The sequence below is a fragment of the Ursus americanus genome, chromosome 20 (assembly GCF_024610735.1).
Source record: "Ursus americanus isolate L20-20 chromosome 20, mUrsAme1.1.p, whole genome shotgun sequence".
NCBI classification, from domain to species: Eukaryota; Metazoa; Chordata; class Mammalia; order Carnivora; family Ursidae; genus Ursus; species Ursus americanus.
In genome coordinates this window covers 42,125,566-42,150,427 of record NC_142146.1, presented here as the reverse complement: position 1 = coordinate 42,150,427, position 24,862 = coordinate 42,125,566, and the positions used below count along the sequence as shown (strand labels likewise).

The window sequence follows — 24,862 nt, the reverse complement described above, 5'->3', positions numbered from 1 at the left end:
CCCCTGCTTGTGTTCCCTTCTCTCGCTGGCTGTCTCTCTCTCTCTCTCTGTCAAATAAATAAAATTAAAAAAATATTGAATTTTTCTGTATGTACACAAAAAGACCCAAATTACAACTGTCTGCTTGATAAAATTTTACCAAGTAAACATAGCCCTGTGCCTTCCTTCCAAATCAATACATGTAATTATAATCTACAATTTGGAAGCCTCCTCCTTCTTCTTTCCAGTCATTGGTTTGGTTTCAAAGATTAGAAAGTTATTTTGATTTCTATCACCAGCAATTAGTTTTTATTTAGAATTTTATAAAAATAGAATCATAAATAGGTATTCTTTTTTTTTTTTTTTTTGGTAGTTGGCTTCTTTGGCTCAACAGAACCTTTGTAAGATTTATCCATATTGTTGCATGTAATAGTGATTCATTCTCATTGTTGTATAGTATTTCACGGAATATATATACCACAGTGTATTTATCCTTTTGATTGTTGACAGACATTTGGGTTCTTTCTAGTTATTGGTTGTTACAAATATTGCTACTATGAAGATCCTGGTTTTTTGCTCATAGATCTGATACATAATTTATATAGGATTGGAATTGTATAAATTTAGCTATAATAGATCTAGCAAAAGTAGGCTTCCAAAGTGTGTAAGAGTATTAGTTGCTCCACATCATTGTCAACTCTTGAAATTATCAGTCTTCTTAATTTGCCATTATGGTACTTGTGAAATTGCATCACACTGTCATATTAATGGGCCTATCCCTGATGAAGTCAAACCTCTTTATGTTTATTGGCAATTCTGATTTTCTAATAAAGTTCCTGTTCAAGTATTTTGCTTATATTTCTATTTGTCTTTGTAGTATCCATGGGTAGGAGGTGTGTGTGTGTTTCTGTGTGTGTGTGCGTGTGTGTGTGTGTGTGTGTGTGTGTGTGTGCTATCCTGGAGATGTCTTTTGTCAGATAATGCATTGCAAATATATTCTGCCATTCTGTGGTGCTTTTAACATTCTTAATGGTGAATCCTGATGGGCAGAAATTTTAGTTTCTATTAAAAATAGCTTTATTGGGGCGCCTGGGTGGCACAGCGGTTAAGCGTCTGCCTTCGGCTCAGGGCGTGATCCCGGCGTTATGGGATCGAGCCCCACATCAGGCTCCTGTGCCATGAGCCTGCTTCTTTCTCTCCCACTCCCCCTGCTTGTGTTCCCTCTCTCGCTGGCTGTCTCTATCTCTGTCGAATAAATAAATAAAATCTTTAAAAAAAATAAGTGTCCACATATTTTAAAAATGTAAACTAATGAAATATTTACCTCTTGACAAAGTTGAAATTGAAAGAATTGCCTTTATATAGTCTACCAGTCATCGGATTCCCATCATGATATCCATCTGTTGTTTTTCCTTTATTGTTACAAGTGAAACAATACATTTTACAAGTAGCATAATCAAGAAATGGGGAATTAGATGTAGTTATAAGATCCTCAGGAGTTCAGGATTCATGGCAGGTGGTGTGAAAAGGAATCAAGGCAATTTCACTTAAATCTAGATGTACAGGGCACCTGGGCTGATATCCGGGTTATAGGAATAAACATGTTTTGTAGATTCTTTTGAACACCATACTTCATCAGTATGTGTTTTTACCAAATACTGACATTTTTTAGAAGTGTGCTTCCAGAATGATGCATTAGTAAGTTAAAGCAATACAAGGAGTTCCCTAACAGTATCCTGACACATTCATCTCAGAAATACTCTGATGCTACCTAACATCCTCTGTCTTCCTTTAAGTTCTATTAATTTCAAGATACTTACCCTTATTTGATATCATAGCAATACAAAGAGAATCTCAATTTCCCAAATCATATTAGTGCCTTTGCCAGAAAACTACTTGCACTATAAAAAAGAAAAACCCAAGGTTGGCTATTACGTGTAGCTAGTGAATGAGAGTGCTATCATTTCTGCTTCTCTATTTTCAATACTCTATTGTTATCAATTATCTATCAAAAGCTATCAAAGAGAGGGGCGCCTGGGTGGCACAGCGGTTAAGCGTCTGCCTTCGGCTCAGGGTGTGATCCCGGCGTTATGGGAGCGAGCCCCACATCAGGCTCTTCTGCTATGAGCCTGCTTCTTTCTCTCCCACTCCCCCTGCTTGTGTTCCCTCTCTCGCTGGCTGTCTCTCTCTCTCTGTCGAATAAATAAATAAAATCTTTAAAAAGAAAAAAGCTATCAAAGAGATGTTTAGTGAAATGTGTGAAGCCTTGGAATATATTTAAAGATAAATGCTGAATTATATATAAAGTAATCTACTTGCATAAAAGAATGATATTGTAGATTACATTTTCAACTATGTCACACACTTACCATCAACAGAAAACAACAGAGATAGCCATGGCGTTAAACCAGCCCATGCCAATTTTGTTATTTCATATGCTGCTCTCAAAGCAATAGCTCTGGAAGAAATCCAAATGGAAACTCAATTCAATAGCACTCTGTATTCCAAAGGGTTTATGATGGGACGAAAAGTATAACAAATGTGACTTGAGGGCACAATGTTCTAAGAAGAAAAAATGGCATATCTCGCATAAAGGATGAGCTGATTATAACTAGTGGGGGGCAAATTATAATATGTGCATGGATATTCTGATAAATAAGAACACAACAACATTATAGCTACATGAAATAATATACTCTACATACTCAAAATCCAAAGTTTCACTATCTGACTTAATTTTAGCTCAGAGTTTTCTGTTTCTTTGTGTTTTTTTTTCACTTTTCATATTAAATTTTATTACTACTAGTATAGCAACCTGTTGCTTTGTTCTCCTTTCCTTAGAGAACACCATTTATTATAAACTAAATGAAGCTATTTATTGTCAAATGATAAACATGTCAACAGTATCTATTTGTACATAGAAGTAGAAAAGTTTCTTAGGCAAAATGAGCATTTTTTTCCGAGGTAACAAAATACGTCATTCATCCAGGTACAAATGTTTTATTTACATTAGTGTGAACATGAGGCAAAAATGGAAAATTCTCACCTTTTTAATGATTTCCTTGGCGATGAGACCAGCATGAGGCTGGGAATTTTAGAGTAATTTTCCCATAAATTTGCTACGGATTTACTAGACAGACGTTGGTTAGAAATATTTGTGTGTGGGGGAGCCTGGGTAGCTCAGGCAGTTAAGCATCTGCTTCTTGATTTTGGCTCAGGTCATGTTCTCAGGGTCGTGAGATCCAGCCCTGCATTCGGCTCCTCACTGAATGGGGAACCCGCTTAAGATTCTCTCTCTTCCTCTCCCTCTGCCCCTCCCCTCCCACCTTCTGCTGACATGTGCATTCTCTCTCTCTAAATATATATCTATATATTTGTGTGTGTGCACACGTAGCATGTAAGCCATCTTCCCTTGAATCACTCTAGAATCTTGGCTCTAAGGATAAAAATTTCGTCCCAATATGAAACACGCAAACGGGAAGGAAGGAGTTCAGTTCCCTTCTTTCCCAATTACATTTAAATCTCACCATAAAACTGACCATATTTCTTTTTCTTAACAAAATACAAATGTTTAATGGGTTAAACTTGCTAAAGTACACCAGGAAACAGCTTATCTTTCCCTCTACTCCACAACCTTCCAACTTTCTTTCGGATCTCCCTTCCCTTGCCTTTTGATGGCAACCCAAGTCAATCCCATGAGTTCACAGTGTCTTTCAGATATTAGAGGTGTCTTAATTTCAGATATTAAAAACTTCAGTCCAACCTATATCAAAACATCAATTTCTCCTTCCATTCAACTACTACCCCCTATCTAGTCTAACACATGGCCAGGCAAGGAGCATCAAGGAAAAGGGCATGCATTCTCTCTTCTTTTATCCAGGTTGTGGAACCTAAAGCATTTGCAATTTGGGGAGGAGCACCCCCTTTACAAAAAATACTACAGATTAATAATACAAAATATGGTCCATGGCATCCCAAGGAGATCTGTGCAAATGAGGGGCTCTGAAGTTTGAGTTTCATTAGCTTCAAGGTAAAGCCACCCTTTCCTGCACCTTGAACTTCCTCTTTCTCCTCATCCTCTTCATTCTTCCAAGAACTAAAGCATAATGAAGAAGGCTTCCAGGAGATAAAAGGTCTTTTTAGTAGGTGGAATTATTGGCTATTCGTTCTTGGCTCACGCTGGCTGGTTCTTGCCCTCTGTCATGGCAGACATCCAAACACTTGTACTTTTACGAAGCATGTTACTAGATTCTTTAAGAACTGCTCCTCTCTACCCAGCCTATGGTGATCTCCACTATTATATGTTCTCTGGCAAAAAATGTGGCAATCCTGAGCTGACCTTTTGATTTCACTCTTAGCTAGTGCCTCTGGCAGTTTACATACTAGGTCCTCACTGTGGCAAGTATCCTTTTCTTTCTTTTTTTAATTGGTGGGGGGGGGGCAGTACTTTCAACAACACTTCAGCCTAGCTTTCTTCTACAGTACGCGCTTGACTCAAAGCAATGTAAACCCCCTTGTTTGTCAAATTGCAGAATTTCAGCTTGCTTCTACTATGGCTTATTTACCCTTTACCTCATTCGTGTAGGGGGGGGTGCTTCAGGCACCCTCCCAGCTTCAAAACTTTCAATGTGAGAGTCAAGCTGCAGTTTCTTGGCTGCCAAAACTCTAGGGGGCAACAGGTCAAGCTCTCCTAAAATGTCAGTAGTCTCCACCCTGGCAGCAACACCCCGGGCTTCTGAGCTCGGGACCATGCAATCACGGAGTAAGAAGTTAATTTCTCCTCCTTGACCCCAACTTCTCCTACACTCTTCAAGGATTTTTAGAGCTTTCTAATTTACTTTAAGGGGTACCTACAAGGAGGAGAGGGAAACCCTGACAGTTACCTTTATTCTTACACATTCCTTCGTCTAAAGAAATCCTGTCCTCACTGATATACCCTTAGCCTTACTCTATATAGCTTTCAGGTGAGTGATGGTGGCTGGCTTAGTTTGGCTTTCTTTTCATCAGTCCCATTATGATCTCTGTAGTACCTCTCCTTGGACTGTGGCATTTGGATTAGCAACCAATAGCATAAGCAATGTGGCTTTAGCCAAGATTACAACAGGAAAAGGCCCCTCCTAAATGTTGCTGTACTTTTCCTTTCTTGCTGTGAAGTGACCGAGCCTTTATTAAGCCTAAATTAAATACTGGTTTTGTGACCTGGAAACAGAAAAGTGATTCAGCCAGAATTCTGTTCCTTTACGGTTTATGCAATGCCAGTGTAAAGGTTTGCAAAGAAATGCGAACATATTTGCCGGGAATGGCCAGCAATCCCTGGACCGATGAAAGATTACTCCAAACTTTGCTGTGAAAGAGAGAAGGCAAGGGGGTCACAGCTCAGAGGTGAAGACCATTTGCTCTTTTGCTCCCACTTTTATTGGTCCTTCAGGATAATCACAAACCCTTATCACTGTTTCTCAAGCACGTGATGTGTGACAAGGGGTCTTACTGAAACTGGGAGGATCTGTTTACTGGAAAGATACGATATGCTAATTTGCGTGTTCAACCAGTTCTGCTAAACTTAGCCTAAGGGACAATGACTACATCTCTTAGGTCACAGGGCGACTGTTTGGGCTAGAAAAGTTTCAGGAAGGCAACTTCCCAGGGGCATTCCGGCACAGTGGTCACGCAGGCCTCGGCATTCCAAAGGCCTTCGCCCTTCTCCGAAACCTTGCCTGCCCTCAGCGGCCTCCGTGTTACATTTTAGCGTGCCAGGTATTAGGGCTGATTTCATGCTCTACATTAACCCCAACACGTATTATTTAAGATGAGAGATGGGCTTTTAGAGATGTCTCAAAATTATCAGTGTTTAAGTTACATGGGGGCTCAGAACTCTTTCTCTTTTTTGCACCTGGCTTCCTGGTTGATCTTTATTAAATGAAGTTTTTATAATTTCAAATTTTCCTTTCCCTTTTATACTTCCTAAAAATCCTCCTCCTGGAATTCTCCTCCTTTTCATTCTACCTTATCTCTATTCATTCTTCAATAAAATCTCTCTAATACATCCACACAGAATGGAAGGACAGTCCTTGCGCAGAACTGCTCTATGTTTTTATTTTTTCTGCTTATGAGACACAATCAGTTGGCTATATATTACTTATTTTTTTTAATTTTTTTTCTTCAGTCACTAGTTTTGAGCCACTACCCTATTCAGAACACATGTAGTAATTTGTCTTCCCAACTGCACTGTAATCTATGAGACTTTGCCTTACGTGCATAGAACTGTGCCTTGAAGGTGCTTATTAAATCTTATATTTTTATCGATTCACATATGAGAGAATTGATGAGCATCCAAGGAAAGAGAATTTCTATATCTACAGACTAAACAAAATAGCTGAATTTTCAGAATAGAATTAAGAGGCAACAACCTTTCCTCTTCTTCTCTGCCATCTGCTTGGCAGCCACAAAACAGTGACCATGGCCAGCCTGGTGTCCAGATTGACAGTGCCTGCTGGGAGCTCTATTGCCTGGAACATGGCATCCAGCCCGATGGTCAGATGCCAGGTGACAAGACCACTGGGGGAGGAGATGAGTCCTTCAACACCTTCTTCAGTGAGATGGGTGCTGGCCAGCATATGCCCAGGGCAGTATTTGTAGACCTGGAACCCATAGTCATTGATGAAGTTTACAGTGGCACCTACTGATGACTTTTCCTGCTTCCTGCTTACTGAGCAGCTCATCATAGGCAAGGAAGATGCTGCCAATAACTATGCCCGAGGACACTACACCATTGGCAAGGAGATAACTGACCTTTCCATCACCTCTCTCTGTCGATTACGGAAAGAAGTCCAAGGTGAAGTTCTCCATTTATCCAGCGCCCCAGCTTTCCACAGCTGTAGCTGAGCCCTACAACTCCATCCTCCCTACTCACACCACCCTGGAGCACTCAAATTGTGCCCTCATGGTAGATAACGAGGCCATCTACGACATCCATCGTAGAAACCTTGATATTGAACGCCCAACTTACACTAACCGGAATAGGTTGGTCGGTCACATTGTGTCCTCGCTTCCCTAAGATTTGATGGAGCCCTGAATGTTGATCTGACAGAATTCCACACCAACCTGAAGCCCTATCCACTACCACCTACCCCACATCCACTTCCCTCTGGTCTTATATGCTCCTGTCATCTCCATGAACAGCTTTCTGTAGCAGAGGTCACCAATGTGTGCTTTGAGCCAGTCAACCAGATGGCGATATGTGCCCCTCGCCATGGTAAATACATGGCTTGCCGCCTGTGGTGCCATGGTGCCATGGTTCCCAAAGATGTCAACACTACCATTGCCACCATCAGGACCAAGTGTACCATCCATTCTGTGGACTGGTGCCCCACTGGCTTCAAAGTTGGCACTGATTACCAGCCTCCCACTGTGGTACCTGGCGGAGACCTGGGCCAAAGTCCAGCGAGCTGCGTGTACGCTGAGCAGCACCACGGCCATCGCGGAGGCCGGGGCTCGCCTGGACCACAAGTTTGACCTGATATATGCCAAGCATGCCTTTGTTCACTAGTATGTGGGTGAGGGCATGGAGGAAGGAGAGTTTTCTGAGGCCTGTGAGGACATGGCTGCCCTTGAGAAGGATTATGAGGAGGTTGGTGTGGTTTCTGTTGAAGGAGAGGGTGAAGAAGGAGAGGAATACTAAAGTTAAAAATGTCACAAAGGTTTGGCTCCCTCTCTGATTTCTTCCCATTCAGTTTTCCCTCCCTTCCCCTGTGTTCCTCTGCGTTATTCCTTATACTCCACATATGAGTGAAACCGTATGATAACTGTCTTTCTCTGCTTGACTTATTTCACTTAGCATAACACCCTCCAGTTCCATCCATGTCAGTGCAAATGGTAGGTATTCATCCTTTCTGATGGCTGGGTAATATTCCATTTTATATATATATATATACATATATATGTATACATATATATATGTATATATATATATGTATACATATATATATATACATATATATATGTATACATATATATATATGTATACATATATATATACACATATATATATATATCTCAATCACATCTTCTTTATCACAACTAATGAATCATTGAACACTACACAAAAAACTAATGATGTACTATATGTTGGCTAACTGAACATAATTAAAAAAAAATTTTTTTAGGGGCACCTGGGTGGCACATCGGTTAAGCGTCTGCCTTCGGCTCAGGGCGTGATCCCGGTGTTATGGGATTGAGCCCCACATCAGGCTCCTCTGATGTGAGCCTGCTTCTTCCTCTCCCACTCCCCCTGCTTGTGTTCCCTCTCTCACTGGCTGTATCTATCTCTGTCCAATAAATAAATAAAATCTTTAAAAAAATTTTTTTAAAATAAATAAATAAAAATAAAAGTGTCAAACTGCATCCAAAAAAAAAAAAAAAAGGCACAAATGTGTTGCTTTCACAGGGAAGTTTATTCTGTTTCAAACATTGAAAAGTTGTGCTCTGATCAGCTAATTTGTGTGTATACTTTCATATACAATTACTGACCTATGCTTTAAAATATGATGCTTTGTTACATCACCCAGTAACCCCATCCCTCAGCTGGAGGGGAGGTGGATGGGGACATGGGGTAATTGGGTGATTGGGTGATGTGTATTAAGGAGGGCATTTGATGTAATGAGCACTGGGTATTATATACAACTGATGAATCACTGAACTCTACTTCTGAAACTAATAATACAGAATATGTTAACTAAATTGAATTTAAATAAAGAAAAAAGAAAAACAGACCAAAAAACCCCCAAAAAACAAAACATGATGTTTTGTTATAGACTCAAGCTGACCATATCACTGATGAGTTTGAATAAAGTATTCCCTGTCTTAAAAGGAAAAAAAAAAAATAATAGAATTAAAATAATTTACTTTTTTCTTTTAGGAAGCATATACATGGGGAAAAAAGATATCAGGAAAACAATTCATCAAAGAAGCTGTAACAACTTGCTAGGACATATTTTCTGTTATCAACTATGATCAATTGGGCAAGTGGCAGTCATGGGTCAAGGCAACAAGAGTTGGAGAGGATCTTTTTGCTTTTCTCCTTCCCCCTGCTCTCCTCCTCCTTCTTCATCTCATTTTGATTAGGTCACAATATATAATGTTTAGTTAACTTTGTCATTCAGAGCATCATTTTAATAGACAAAGATGAAGAGCAGAGCCTCTCATCCTTTTCCAAGACCACAGAGTGTGCATCTAGCTCTTTCTTTCTTTCTTTCTTTCTTTCTTTCTTTCTTTCTTTCTTTCTTTCTTTCTTTTTTTTGCATTTATGCTATTGGTTAGAAAGAGGAGTTAATAGAGAACCTATACAGTTATATCCAGAATGTCCCACACCCCCTTACTCAAGCTCAAGTGTTCATAATATTGTAACTGTTCCCTCTGCTTCCACCTTTGGCCCCCTTCAATCCATTACAATTTCAGAAACTGATGTGATACTTTAAATTATAATTCACACCATTTTCCTAAATCTGATAATAATCTGCCATAATATTCAGATTAAAACCAGGGTCCTTACAACTAACTCCAAGATACTGTATGACTGTTTCCCACTGTCCATTCCACCCACCCTATAATTCCACTTCATCTGCTACTACTCTTCCCCTTTCTCTTTCACCTTCGGCAACTCCTCCACAGGGCCTTTGCACCTGCTATTGCATCAGCCTGCAAAGCTCTTCTCCCCAAAGGTACCATGACCTTTTCTTATACTTTCTTCAGCTTTCTTACTTTTTCAAATGTCACCTTCCCCTATGTCACCCTACGTACAATGACATTTCCCCCACCCTTTTCACAGTTTTATTTTCTTCCCCAGTTCTATGGATTTACCAACTTCCTTTATTTATTATCTGTTCTCCTCCAATGGAATATATATTCCATGAGCACAGGAAGTTTTGTGCATCATGTTCATTGTTACATCCCTAGCATGTAGCACAGCACTGGACGCTAAATAGGAGCTCAACGAATACTTGTTGGATGAATGAATGAGTACCTATAGGAATGGCAGAGTACCAGGGCAATGGGGGCTATACAACAATGTATAAAACATAACCTTTATAATCAAGGAGTTCACACTATGTTGGAGGTGATCACTGTGAACATAATGAAGATAAAACAAGCCCAAAATAGGTTACAAAAAAGTAGTATGGTAAAGACTTCTTTGAATTTGAGTGGGACCACAGTAATAATTATGCTTAATGCTGAAGAATGAGATTTGAATATAAGAAAATGGAGGTAAAACAATTTTTGGCTAATAAAACACGAAAAAAAAATAAGGCAGTGTTAGGCAAATATGTTGCCTGTTGAGACAGAGTTGATAATGGAGTTTGCTGGCAGTGTTGAGCAGGAGGAAACAGAGCGCAGATAGAAAGGTTAGATCGGTGCCATGTCAGGGAAGATTTTGAATGTCAGATGAGGGGAGTGAGTGATATTTTATAGACAGCAGGGTACCTTGTAAAATAATTGAGCAGAAAAATGAGCTGGTCATGCCTGTGCTTTGGAGGAATAAATGGGAGGGAGGGAGAGAGCAAGGACAGATTGGAAGCAGAGAGATTAGTTAGAAAATTATTGAAATATTTGTGGAAGCACAATGACGGCTAAAGCAGATAGTGGCAACAGGAATGGAAATGAAAGGTTAGATTCCAGTGATAACAGAGGGTAGGATGGAAAGAACTTGGTGACTAATTTAATATCATAAAACTGCTGTCCGTTATCCATGCAGATAATGTTTTGGCCCAACTATCAACGAGAGTGATCATTTGAATTAAACATTTCATTTTATTTTTATTCAGTCCTGGGATCTTACAGATCCTAGGGTGTGAAAATATGTTTAGAAGCAGAAAGTCTAAGGATCCTTTCTTTGCACTGCACTAAGAAATTATATGGAATAAAAACGTACTCCTAGCCTGAAATTTCCAGTGATGTCAGAAGCTCAGAGTTACACTAATTTGTGCCTGTAACCATCAGATTCAAACAATGGTCTGGCACATATGGGAAGCCAGTCATCCTCATTGCCTCAATTCCACTAGGGAATGATAAAAGAAAAAAAATATTCTTAATGTGAAACATTTCTTGCTTGCAAGAGGAAGATGAGCAGCTCTTTCGATGAGAATAAAACCTCCAAAAATATCTCTCAAATTAGAGCAGGAGGCTTGCATACTAGAAAACAACACACAGCAAACAAATAAAGGTGATCAAAACATGCTCAGAACAGCTGAGCAGCAAACACAGACAGAAAGGGTTATGTTGGGGACACAGCAACATAATTGGATTCCTCTGCCAATCCTGGTAATTAAAATGGAGACACTCAGTACCTTAGTTGCTCTGCAATCCCATAATATGTTTGAGATTAACAACCCTTGAATCTTGGTTTTACGGCTATATTATTTGAATATACAATACGTATCTCTTGCCATTTTCAGAATACACAGATCAGGGTTCCTGTAGGGCTGAGAGGATTTAGAAGCAGCTAACGAGAGGGAGCCTGACTGGCGCTCTCCATCTCACTTCCCTCTGCCATGGATATTTGGGCCAAATTTGAACAGAAAACAAACAAACAAAAAAGAGGAAGTAGCAGGCTTGCTTGCAGTGATTTAAACCTTTGCTTTCCTATTTCTGAGAAAAAACGGTTGCTGTTTTGTAGCTTCGCGTAGTCACTTCTCTCTTTTGCCAGCATGGTGTGTGTGTGTGTGTGTGTGTGTGTGTGTGTGTGTGCGTGCCCGCGTGTGTGATCTCACCAGTGCCTTGTAAAAATGAAAGATATAAAACGCGCTGTTGGCTTGAGCTGCCTGGCTGGGTTATCTGTGAGGCACCATTATCTTCATTGACGCTGCCTTACCCCAAACGCTTCAAACCCCCTGTGTCTCAGATCCCCGCTGCACCCATCCGCGGAGGTGGTATGGGAACTCAGGTCTCCTCGTGGGTCTGTGGCCTCACCTGGCGGGTGCCCACCGATAACCCACAGCTGGCTGGCGTGCCAACCAGGCACATGCAGGAGACTCTGCACATACAAAGACCCCTCTGTGGCTGAAAGGCTTTCCTGAGTCTGGCTGGTAATTTCGGCCGAATCCGGCTGGCGGAACGAGAGCTCTGCGGGCTCTTGTGGAGGTGCTTGTCAGGCAGCAGAGATGGGATTACACGGGAGACGGGAAGTACATGCCGGTCATGAATATTACGTCTTGTCCCCAAAGACATGCCTGCTCCCTTTATATGCTGGCTGGCGGGTCCTCCAAGCCCTCTGAGAGGTAATGATGAAGTTCATATAAACACTGAGCTTTCTATCTAATTTCTACTGTTAGAAGGGAGGGAGGCAAAAAATTGCATAAAGCGGGTCGGTAATGCCTGAGAAAAACCTCAGTGAGACTGGGTATGCAACCCAGAGGGCAGGGACTCCTGAACACGTGTGTGTGAGGCTGAAGGGGTTGTTTCCAGTAGGTCTGGTCGTGCTGGCAGGTATCACGAGGAGCCTGGAGTAAAAGGAAGTTGAAAGGGCTCAAAGAGAGAGCATAGGAAGGGTCTGCGATATTTTACTTCTGTTTCATCCCTGGACTAATACCTCTTACAGAACAAAACCCTGCCGACAGCAGCTCGGCCCTAGTTCAGCCTGGCGTGGTGAGCAACAGAGCCGCGTTCATAGCTCACCTGTCTGGTTAGCGAAAGAGGAGGTGAGCGGAAGACCAGAGGTAAATCAGGCATTATTCTCACCTCAGTGTACCTATCTGTCAATCTTTACAGGGTACTGGTCACAGCCAGAGAACAAGAGGAAACTCCCACTTTTAAAAATGACTGAAATTATACATCAACTACATTTTGGCATTAAAATAAGAGGCATTCCTAAGGTAAATGTCTAGTGTAAGCATGTGGAAAATCCTATAATTCATGGTGTTAATCATTCATTTATTCAATAGATAGTTACTGCAAGATTTGCTGCGGCATCGGTCGCTGCTGGGGGGCACACATGATGATCACTGTTTTCAGAGGGTTTATAGACTAGATGATCGACTTGGTCAGATAATGCTTGAGAAAAATGGGACACTATAAGCAGATGCGAATGTTGTTAGGCTAATGAAGCACTGGAAGTACTGACGGGAGAGAACAAGGGTGGATTTCTTTTTAAAAAACAATAAGATGTATCCCTCCCTCCTCCCCCCATCTTCTCTTTATATTGTTGCAATTTTAAAAGGACTAAGATTATAGTGGAGAGACAGCCCGGCCACAATACAGTCTCATGAATGCCGAATACGATCTTCCCCCAAAGACTCAAAACAGCCAGGAGAAATCTGATAGTTCTGTTGTTTCTCAGAGGAAATTCCATCCTATCTTGTGATTTAATTCAGTTAAAAAATTCTGATTTGTGATTTACTAGGTTATCTTCATTATTTCAAGAGGACCGTGCCATCTCTTGATCTTCGATGGCCAAATACTTCTAATTCATATGCAATAAAAATAAAGCTTGACATGCTTTACCTTGAGGATGAAGACAGGGCACTATAAAATAAAACAACTGACAAAATGTCAAAACTCCTTCAATATGGACAATCTTTGCATTCATATGATCTTTATTTTTTTCTTTAAAGATACCACCTATTAGAAAAATCAAAGTAGATTTTTCTGCCCAGAAAAGTCACACTAACCTCTTTAACTATTTCTGTCAGTGGAAAAAGACCCTTAATGAAAACAAGAGCACCACTTCTGAACACCAGTATTATTTCCAATGGCTGTTGGAGTCTGAGTATTTGAGTTTAAGGAGAATTTTAGGATCTGAGACTATCCGGAGAAAAGTGCTCAAGTTTGGGTCTCCATGTGCTCAGCAGGAGTTACGCTTCACAGCAATGCTCCAGGGGGAGAAGGGAGGCAGACACAGCTGGGGAGGGGAGCCGGCCTCCGCTCTGGGACGCTGTGCCACAGAGCTGGGGCTCCGAGCTCGTGAATGTGGGAGCCGCACGGCATTATGACGGGTGCAGTGGTTCACTTGTTACTAGCGAGTGTCATTGTGCCCTGATTGCAAGCACTCAAGTGTTCAGAGGGGGAATCAGGGATACCAAATGGAGAAAAACAATACACAGGAGCCTAATATCTTTAAGCGGGTAAATTATCTTTTCCTTGAGAAAGCAGAAAATGTTAATGGCTAAGTCTGCCAAGGCATTTTATAATAGAGGTAAATAAAGAAACAAAAGATTGTTCCAGGACTTTTGTGTGCAATTAAAGCACATCATTCAGTACCCTGAATGAATCTAGGACCACTGACATAAATGTACGGATATCATAAAAGGTGCAATTTGGCTTGATTTTTGTCTTTAGGAAAAATGCTTTGTAACTGGGGATTTTTCATCTGTGCAGTAATAGTTGATATCCTATTTCTATCCTGTATCAACATATCAGCAAAAGTAAGTTTTATTCCTATTTATTTTCTATCTTTTCCCTCTTACAATCCACCTTAGTAGACTATCTTTCCATCAAGACTAAATTTTGTTAGTCAAAGTTTCTTTTGTTTTGGATGATAAAATAGTTACTGATTCATAAAATTAAGTTAGGGAGGGAAAAAGTAGAGTCTGTGAAATAAGGAGTTGTCAGAAACAGCAGAGCTGAGCAGGCTGGACAATGCCGGCTTAGTCTCCCTGTCTGTCTCCTTGGTCTCAAAGGGGATGCTTTCACCTGCTGCACTAGAAATGTCAGGCTTCCTTTCACCTCTGGGTTACTTCAGGACATGCTGAAGGACAACTGGCATCCTTACCCCCAAACTATGCCTGCACCCAGCTACTCCATGGTCAGATGGTAGAAGGCCATAAGTAGAACTACTTCTCCGATGTCACCAATGGAGTACATTTGATTACTAAAATAATTTCCAAAGTATCCTGCTCTCAACTCTCTCACGAATGAGAAGTAGATTGAGAGAAGAAAATATGTCATATCCTTTAGATGAGGTGACACGACAAACTAGAATAATCATAGAATGTGTCGTCGGAACTCTTGAGTTCAAGTTCAAGCACTGCCTTTACCAGCTGTGAAAACTAAGCCGTTTAATCTTCCCGAGCTTCATAATCCAAATATAAAAGAATGATAATGCTTCTACCATCTAATTTACAGTGATTCTATGGTGACTGAATGGGAGATGGATATGCGAGCATATTTTCAATTCAGAAGCCTAAAATTGGCTATTGATATTTCCTTGTACCTGGCATGTTCTCAGTATGTACATATTGCATGAAGGACTCGATGTGCCATGAAACCCCTCTAGATAAGGCAAGACAAACAGGATCGGCCCTCCCTACCACCAAAAACAAGAAAAAGAAGGAGGAGGAAAAAAGAAAAGGTGAATAGTGCAACCTCTTCATAACTGTGTTAAAGATTTTATTTATTTATTTACTTGAGAGAGAGAGAGAGCAGGGAGAGGGGCAGAAGGAGAGGGAGAGAGAGAATCTCAGGCAGACTCCCTGCTGAGCAGGGAGCGGGGAGCCCACTGTGGTGCTCCCACTGTGGGGCTCGATCTCACAACCCGGAGATTATGATCCTCTAGAGCCAAACTGAGTTGGACGCTCAACTGACTGAGCCACCCAGGCGCCCCAGTGTAACCTCTTCAAAAAACATTTGGCTTATCTACTGAAGCCGACATTTCATATACCACATGGCCCCAAAATTCTACTAGATGTATACCCAGAATATCTATTTTAATATCTATTAGATATTTATTATCTAATAGATATTTATTAATATCTATTTTTACCAAAGGCATATACAAGGTTCACAACAGTATTATTTATAGTAATTCCAAACTGGAAAATATTCAAACACCTATCAATAATGAAATGGGTAAATAAATCATGCTGTGTTTATCCAGTGGAATGCGATATGCAATGAGAATAAATGGACTATGATGACACATAAAAATATGAGCGAATCTCACAAACACAAATTGAGTGAAAAAAGTCATATATAAAAGAGTACATACTTTAGGATTCTGTGTATATAAGGTGTAAAAATGGGCAAAAGTAATCAATGATGAAAGAAGTCAGAAAATTTCGTTCTTGAAGGTGTAGTGACTAGGCATCTTAGGATGTTGGTAATGTTCTGTTTTGTTAATGTGCTTACTTTGTAAAAACCCATAGGCTATCCACTTATGAATGGTACATTTTTCTGTGTGTATATTATATCGTTCAATAGAAGTTAAAACCATCTGGGTTTGGTGAGACTTGAGGGGTTTGGGGGTTGTTTTTGTTTTGTTTTGTTGTGGGGTGTGTGTGTGTATTTTAGATATGAGTTTAATCCTTCCAGATTCCCTGAATTCACTCTGATTCCCATAGCAGGCATCTTGAGTCCTCATATTAAACCCATCTTTGTCTGCTTATCTATAGGAGAGACAAGCCTAGCAAATTCACACAATATCATATAACCTATCACACCTACCACACATATTTACATCTTAAAAAGAGAACTTCTAAGAGAAAAAAATGCCAAACAGAAAGGTGTAGATCACTAATAGGTGACTTTCAATAATCACTTAAGAAGATCAAGTGAAAAATCTCTTGACTTTCCTCAAATCATACTATATAAGGAAATGTATTCTCTTTTCGCATAATGCTAGATCACAAAAGTCAAAGTTAACAAGAAGGGGAGGAATGACGCTGAGGTTAGAGAAAGTGCAGAGAAGGGTATCCACCCTCAATCTGCAACAAGAGTCTCTCTTGAGCTTTTAGTTTGTATCAAACACTGTGATGTCCCCTGGGGTTTCAGTAGACAGAACAATAGGCCCTCCCAGAGTTTACAATCTGGTAGTAAAAGAATTCCTTTTTCAAACGGGGAATGTAAGTTACAACTTTGTTTCAACTTATAGGAGATACACAAGTTTATGCAGTTCTGTCACTTTCTGACTGTTGAGCAAGTTACTTAACCTCTGTGCTTGTTTCTCTTTATTGAAAAGGGACTATTAATTGTACACACATAGGACTGTCATGAAGATGAGACAAATTAATATTCACAGAGTGCTTAAAACAAGTCTTGGAACATTAGCATACATAGCACATTTCATCAATGTAAATTATGTAATTTAAGCGTTTTGGAAATTGGGCTATCCTTATCATCAATAATGTCATATCCACTAACTGAGGGTGTGACAGTTGTGATAATCTACACGTGGTTAGATGTGTTTATTTTTGGTTGCTTAATTAGACGTTTTTTCAGGTCCATTTGAGGAAGGAATGAGTCCTGATGATATCAGAAAAACTTAATTTGAAACCTTCAGGTAAAATCAATAAATTACCTATGCAAGTCTTCCAGTGAAGTAGAAACTTGGAGCAAACCTTTAAAAGCCAGTGACTTAAAGCTTGGAGCAAACTTTTAGGAAGCATTGAACCAACAATGCTTCTGATGGCTTAAAAGACAACAGCATGTGGAAACACATGGGTATTGATCTTTCTGACTTGAAAAGGAACTGAAGGTTGAATTCTGAATGTGAACATTTTAGGAATATCTTTATTTATTTCATTCTGGAGTTCTTTTTTTATGTATGCTCAAGAGGGATATATGGTAAAAGTAGGTCTAACTATTTCTGAAAGAGCTCTTTCAATAAGAGTAAAATAAAAATTCCGAATCCTATGAAACATTGTGTCATAGTTTAATTGGCATCACATTGTCTTTCCAAGCGGTAACACGTAAAATAAGGTATATCTTACCATCACCAGTGTCTTAGTTTCAATGAATACAGTAAGTATTCCTTAAATAAATGAAATAATGTGATGAAAGCATAAAAGAGGAAATAGACCTTCTTAAGAAGCTCAAAGAAAACCCCGAGGAATTAATTTTTGAGGTGAGATCTGAAGAAAGGGCAGAGGTTGAAGAGGTGGGGGAGAAGAAGAGTGTCCTAGGCAGAAGGAATAGCATGTGCAAAGATCCCACAGTAAGAGGGAACATGGCACTCAAAAAGGTATCAATAAGAAAAGAGTGGTCATATCACAACCCTATTACAACAAATTTCCAAGATTTAGCTTCCTATAAATTGAAAGTAAACTCTTCCCTTACACATATTGAAAGTATATTCAATTTCCAGAACTCTCATCCCAGTTTGGGAGTTAATGTCTTTCCTTTGTATCACATCTCATTTTTATTTTGAGCTGGAAAGGGAAATCTGCACTCATTGACAAAAAAGATATTTTGTATTAGCTGTCTAAACGTCTACACAGGGTGTTTATTCAACATTTTTATAACGACAGCTTTTTAAAAATTGAATAAATATCATTTGATTATGACAAATAATATAATGAATCCAACTACAAAATATGAAAACTGATTGAATCACTGTACAATGCAAGTTAAATCATAATGAAATAATTTGAGTTTAATTTGAATGTAATAACCCATTACATCTTCACATTTTTTTTCTTTCTTTTTAATATAGTGAGCTAATTACCTTCTTAAAACCTCTATATAATAGCATTTATAAGGGCCAGAAAAGTATCCTACTCTATGAACTCCAAAACCACTTATGATAAAAATATATATTTAGGATAAATTTGGTAGATTGTGGATGAGAAATTATTTATGTGTTTCACTGTCATATTAAAGAGTGTAGTATTCATTCTTTTTGTTTTCAGATTTTCCATTCACTTTTATTTTGCTAATATTTTTGACCTTATGTTCTTCCCTTTTCATATTTATTTTTAATTCTTTGGTGATTTGAAGAGTAAATGGCCTGCTTTAATTCTCCTAGAGTTTTTATTTATAACTTTAAAACACAGATCATTCTCTAATTATATTATCACAAGTCACAGTTATCGTTGAATTCCCTTTTCTATAAGATGAGGAAATTTTATTAATTTTTTCCTTTTTAAGTAGGTTCCATGCCCAGCATGGAGCCCAGCACAGGGCTTGAACTCACAGCCCTGAGACCAAAACCTGAGCCAAGATCAAGAGTCGGGTGCTGAGCCACCCCGGCGTCCCTTGAAATTTTATTATTTTTTAACTTCTACCTTTCTGAATTTGAGTTCATATTAGCTGATATTTTGACCCAGAGTATATTTTCTACTGTTGAGATTTTTTTCCCAGAACCATGTTATCATAGAGTTGTATTAGAATTCTCTTATAAACTTGACTTTTTTCAGCCTTTCAACTTTTCTAATAAACAAAACATAAAGATCATAGATACTGTGTACATACTCTGGCAAGTGTTTTCTAATCTTTCCCAGTGTTATATGGTGAAAAAACTGACCACTTATTTTGACTCATTTGTCTCTATCTTTTAGATCATTCATGCTTCCCATTATCTTATTCCGCATTTCATGAACCTTTTAATACTGCTTGTAGAGGTCTTTGGTGCTTTTTAGTAAAGCACACAGAAAAGATAGGAAAAGGAATGAATGATCTTTGATGGTTTTGATGTGAACAATAATTTAAATCACAGACTACCTTTTAAAAATAATATGCATTTTATCATGGAAGAGCTCAATTTCAGGGAAGTTGGTCAGGCAGTTTTTGTCTTATACAACCTCAATAATTAAATTAAATCTGAAATGTGTAGCTGCAATATCCTCATTTGCAAATTTGCAAGGCTCGCGAAAAAAATGTGAATTTAAGACTATTCAGTGCAGTTCTAGTTCTGTGACCCCTGTCACTAATGCTGCCACAATATTTCTTATGCTTTTTTTAAAGGTTTTTTTTTTTTTTTTTTTTTTTTTTGGAGAGAGAGAGAATGAGAGCAAGTGTATACAGAGGGAGAAGGAGAAACAGACTCCCTGCTGAGTGGAGCCCTGTACGGGGCTGGATCCCAGGACCCTGAGATCATGACGTGAGCTGAAGGCAGATGCTTAACAGACAGAGCCACCCAGGCGCCCCAGAATATTTCTTATGTTGAACACAGATTCACATTATACCAATCTTAGTTAAGAAAAGACAACCACTTTGTCAGCTTTCATAAGGTACTTCATCTTACTGACCATTATGGTGCTACCCTAACAGCCAGAGATCTTTGATTATTATTGTTAAATTATTTTAAAGAATGTATTTTCCTCTTCAAGAATACTTTTTAACACTTGCTTTTATTTTGGAATTATCCTGCTTTGGAGTTACTTTTTTTTTTTTTTTTGTAGGCTCTATTCCAAGTGTGGAGAACAATTCAGGGCTTGAACGCACAATTCTGAGATCAAGACCTGAACTGAGATCAAGAGTCTGCCGCTCAACCAACTGAGCCACAAGGTGCCCCAGAGTTACAACCTTTTATAACCCAAACTTCCTTTTCCTTATTGTTGTTTATCTCTGGTTTAACTGCCACGTGCTCTTCATTAACTGTTCTTATTGGGTAACATAGCGGCATAGCTTCTGAGCTACTATATATGTATGTTTGTCTTCCAATTAATTTTTCACGTGATCAAAAACTTAGATGTATGGAATTTGGGGTCAAGCCAATTTCCTCACCAAGAATTCTGTAGACATCTTCTGGAGTTTTGGTTATAGAGTAGACATTTGAGGTAAATCTGATTTGCAATTTCTATTAAGGCAATGATTATTTTATTCAGATGCCTATAGGAATTTTAAAAAAATACATTAAATTTAAAAATTTAACCAGGATAAACCCAACACTTCTCCAGGATTGTAGAAAGTTGACTCCAGAGCTGTGTGTACTGGGCTGTTTTTATTTATGTCATCTGTCTATCACGCTGAATTATAAGTTCCTCCTTTCTAGTCTCTCTGTCCCCGAGACATTGCCTTCTTAGCCACACTGACAGTTTCATCTTCAACCTGTAACTGTAGCATGCTGCACAGTACTTGGTACAACATAGCTCTCAATACATTTTTGTTGAGAGAATGAGTAAGCAAGCAAATTAAATCTCCCTTCAAATTCCAGTATTCAACAAAATTTTTTTCAACTGAAGTGCAGGACAAGGCAATGGATAGATATAAGTAGGAATGAGAATTCAATGTCTTTATATTTTTAAAGATATTTTGAGGGAAAAATTAAAATGTGGCAACAAATACGAAGATATTGTTCCTTATAACACATTGGCTATCAACTATTAAGACTGAATTCCAGCTGCTTTATCTTTGTTCCATCTATTGACTCTTCCAAAGATGTTTACTTTATGGTGTGGTTGGAAATTTTTGGTGGTTTGATTATTTCTAGTAGGCACTGCCTTTCCTAGGAAAAACCTGTTTTACAGATAGAAGCATACACGTGATCTTTCAGTTTGCCCCTGAGAGGGGCAAAATTCACTTTCAAAGCACTGAGAAAAATTTGAATCTCCTAGCTACCTGTGGGTAGGCTTAGGTTTCCATTTCTCCCAGGTGGCTTTCTTCCCCCAGAGCTGTGGACACATGGAAAACTTCCATGCCACATTCCAGGATACACAGCAGAGTATGCCTTTTGCTCCTAAGTGTATTTGGAGGCTCCCTGCCTCATCTTGCACCCTTACTGGGCATCAAAACCCATGATCCAGCCTCATCAAGTTTAAATCTATGTTGGAAAAACCCTAGGCGCACCTTGACTTCAGTTCTGCATTGACTGTGCTGCTGCCTCATTCATAGAAATGGACAACTTTCTTTTCATTTTCATTATTTGAGCTCAAACATATGATATTTTATAGTTTTTATCTCTACAGCATTTTTATGTATTTGAAGCAGAAGTTCACTCTGCCATACTGACTTGACATGCATTCACCTTTGTATTTCCGGTGCCTTCTCAAATGTGGACCACAGTTCCTCAAATGTTTGTTGTGTTAATTATTTATAAGTGAATAAAGCAGCTGTGAACACCTGAAGTACTGATGTTTGTTAGAAGGGTGGAGAATAAGCACCCCAAATGGCCTACCTTATATGATCAAAAAGAAAATAATTAGAAGAAAAAATGGGAGATATGCAGTATAAAAAAAGCAGACAACAAAGCACTAAGGAATAACTTCAGTGATTTGCAAAATTTGGCCCGAGACCTGACTTCTATAGGGACATAAAACAGAAGTCATCATTATGACCCTAGGACCCTAATTTTGCCATGTTGATACTTCACTTATTTTATTATATTAAGCTTCCTTCTGTAGCTCTTCACAAAATAAACACTAGAAAAATTCTGCCAAAAATGAAGGAAGATGTCATTGAAAATAAACAGTGAAAATGCCATCTAATGCAAATTTCTGGTAGCAAATTCCTCTCCATGACATCCCCAGCTTGACAAATTTGGATCATACTGTGGATGTGTAAATTTTTTTGGCAATAATGCCAGTTTTCTCCCAAACAGAAACTCTGTGTTCACTGCTTTCCAGATGTACAACTCCCTCTGGTTAATTCTTACAAAAATGGCTTTCATTGTTCAAAAAAAAAAAAAAAAACAAAAAAAACAAAAAACCCCACAACAATTTGAACAAGTTCCTTTGTGTCTTTATTGTTTCATTTGATAAAAGCCAGTTTATCTACTCAGCACATACGTTGCCCTTCTCACAGTACCTTGTGGCAGCCTAGCTTTTTTTTTTTTTTTTTTAATCTGCATTTGCTAAATTTAGTAGGAACGGTAGGATAATCCTTGCTAGGAAAGTGGATTATAAAGATAAAAGAAAGAAGCATTAAGTTCTTTCCCCAACCAGTTCCAAATGTGCCTTTATGCCTATAACATCCCATAAACACCAGGGCAATTGTGCCAGCTGCTCTTGACTCTCGGAGGGCATGATATTTCCTCTCATTCTGGCACCAGCCACCACCCCAAAGGAAAGAAACTCTCACAAGCCAGAAGTAGACAGGCGGGGCTTTCACCAGGACTATAGATAAACACTAGGACCTGATAGCTCTCCGCTGACAGTGAATTCCTATAAAAATAAAAAAGTAAACTATAAAAAGACACTAAATCCAGACATAAAAACAGGCTTCTGGATATTTTTTCATTATATTCTTTTGGTATTTTATAAGTGTGATATCCAGAACTCTTGGCAATGATGCATTAAATGGGAGTGAGGTGGAAAAAAAAAAAAGAGGGATTTAACTCCCTGGTTAGTACATGGTCTGCTCCCTTCTAGTAGCAGTCCCGCTTTCTTTTGTGTTATTGTATTTTTGTACAGCTAAAAACAATCTATTGGCTTGTGTGAAAGCAAAAAACACCATTCAAATACCATAGAATATGAGGTGTACATCATGCTTTATGATCTGGTTTTATTTCATTCTATCAAATGGTGAGATTAGACAGTTTCTTACTCTTAAACACAAAACAAAACTGCACTCTGTCCTGAGGAACATAATCATCCCAACATTCTTGAACCTTGGACACAAATTACTATGTTACTGTCTGATGTTGAAAAAAAAACAAAAATAACAAGAACAGCAAAACAAATGAGAGAGGTGGAAAAAAAGGAAGTATGTCCTCATCCCAAGCTTGAGCTACTAGATAATGATTGTCCAAAGGGTGTCCATATATTGCGGCAAGACTTTTACATATATTCGCCCCAACTCATTGCTAACTTCCCGTCACACCCCCCACATTGTTCTTCAGTGAAAGCCTGAGGCTCGCTCTGTGCTGGAGAGAGGCGGGAAAATCACAGCCCACTGAATCCTCATCCAATGTGATGAGACCATATGTTGGCAACTATTCACCTCTCTAGAACAGGCAGACGAAGCTTCAGAAAAATTTTCACGAGAAAACCTAGATTTTAATCTTACTCCTGACACTTATAAGATTTGATGCTGGTAATTTAATTTTTTTTAAACCTTTGCTTTTTCATCTGTAAAATGAAAATACTATGAAATACCCTCTGCCGTTTCCTCCTCAATGCCTTTTGCCACAGTAAGGTGAAATACTGGGTGTGAGAACCTTCTCAAGGTTGGTTACAAAAATGAGATTTTCCTATTTCTGGAAGGTTTATATTTGGTATATATAGCTGACATCTAGAACTTCCTATGTGCCAGATGCAGTTCTAAGAGACCTAAGTATTTAACACACTTAATCTTCACAACCATGAAGTAGAGATGATTATTGTCCCTATTTGACAGATCAGTAAACTGAGACACTAAGAGACGAAGTAACTCATCCGTGTTGTTTTATCCTTACATTAGATCGAAGTTTTATGGATGCCACTGACTTAACTCATATAATACTTACCCTATGAGACAAGTAGACTGGAGTCTGAAGTGGTTTAACTATACCATTGTGAGATATAAATCCTCGAAATACAATACCAGCCAATCTCAGGGTGAAGTTAGAACAGAGACTCCAAATGTCTGAATTGTCTGTATGAAAACAGTGGAGTCCAGCCATAGAAGGACAAAGATTAATGATAGTGACCTGCTCTTGAATGGCCCATGATGGCATAAGATTGGACTTTTATGTCATAATCACTTTGTTAGTGTTATTTTCATAGTCCACAGAAACAACAGCAGGAAAAAAGGGTGGTGAAGGAGAATTTGGAAATCATATCCCCCATATTCCATTAGTAGGAGTAGGATGATAAGATGGAAATGTTACCAAATAAAATTGTCCGAGCAAGGGAAGGCTGGGAACAGGAAGAAATAACGTATTATTAAATTGTTCACATAATCTGGAAGGCGGACTCAAAGAATGCATTATAGAGTCATTCCATCCACTTTCTGACTAGAACAGCAAGCCCTTAGGAGCTGATCATAAGTAGCAATGGCAACGACAGCACTTTTAGGGGGAAGGCAGAAATTTGGATGCCTTTATGGGTTGTATCATGGGGTGTATGTTCCTCCTTTCAGCTATTTTCTCTCTTTTTCTTAGACACGCTATTATTACTTCCCACCTAATTGCAAAATATTGGGTTCCTAACATTCACGTCAGTTTCCAGAGAAACAGATGACTTTCTTTTTTGGCCATAGATAATGGAATTTTTTTATCCATTGCCGAATAACAAATTGTACCAAAGCTTAATGGCTTAAAAAG

General features: G+C 38.9%; 1 long non-coding RNA gene and 1 pseudogene across 4 annotated transcripts in view; one reads left to right on the top strand and one right to left on the bottom strand.

The window, feature by feature from the left end:
* LOC123802411 (uncharacterized) overlaps positions 1-24,862 on the bottom strand; it is a 435,123-nt gene that overhangs the window by 224,662 nt on the left and 185,599 nt on the right. The gene's annotated exons all lie outside the window — the stretch shown is intronic.
* LOC123801202 (tubulin alpha-1A chain-like) lies at positions 6,501-7,657 on the top strand (annotated as a pseudogene).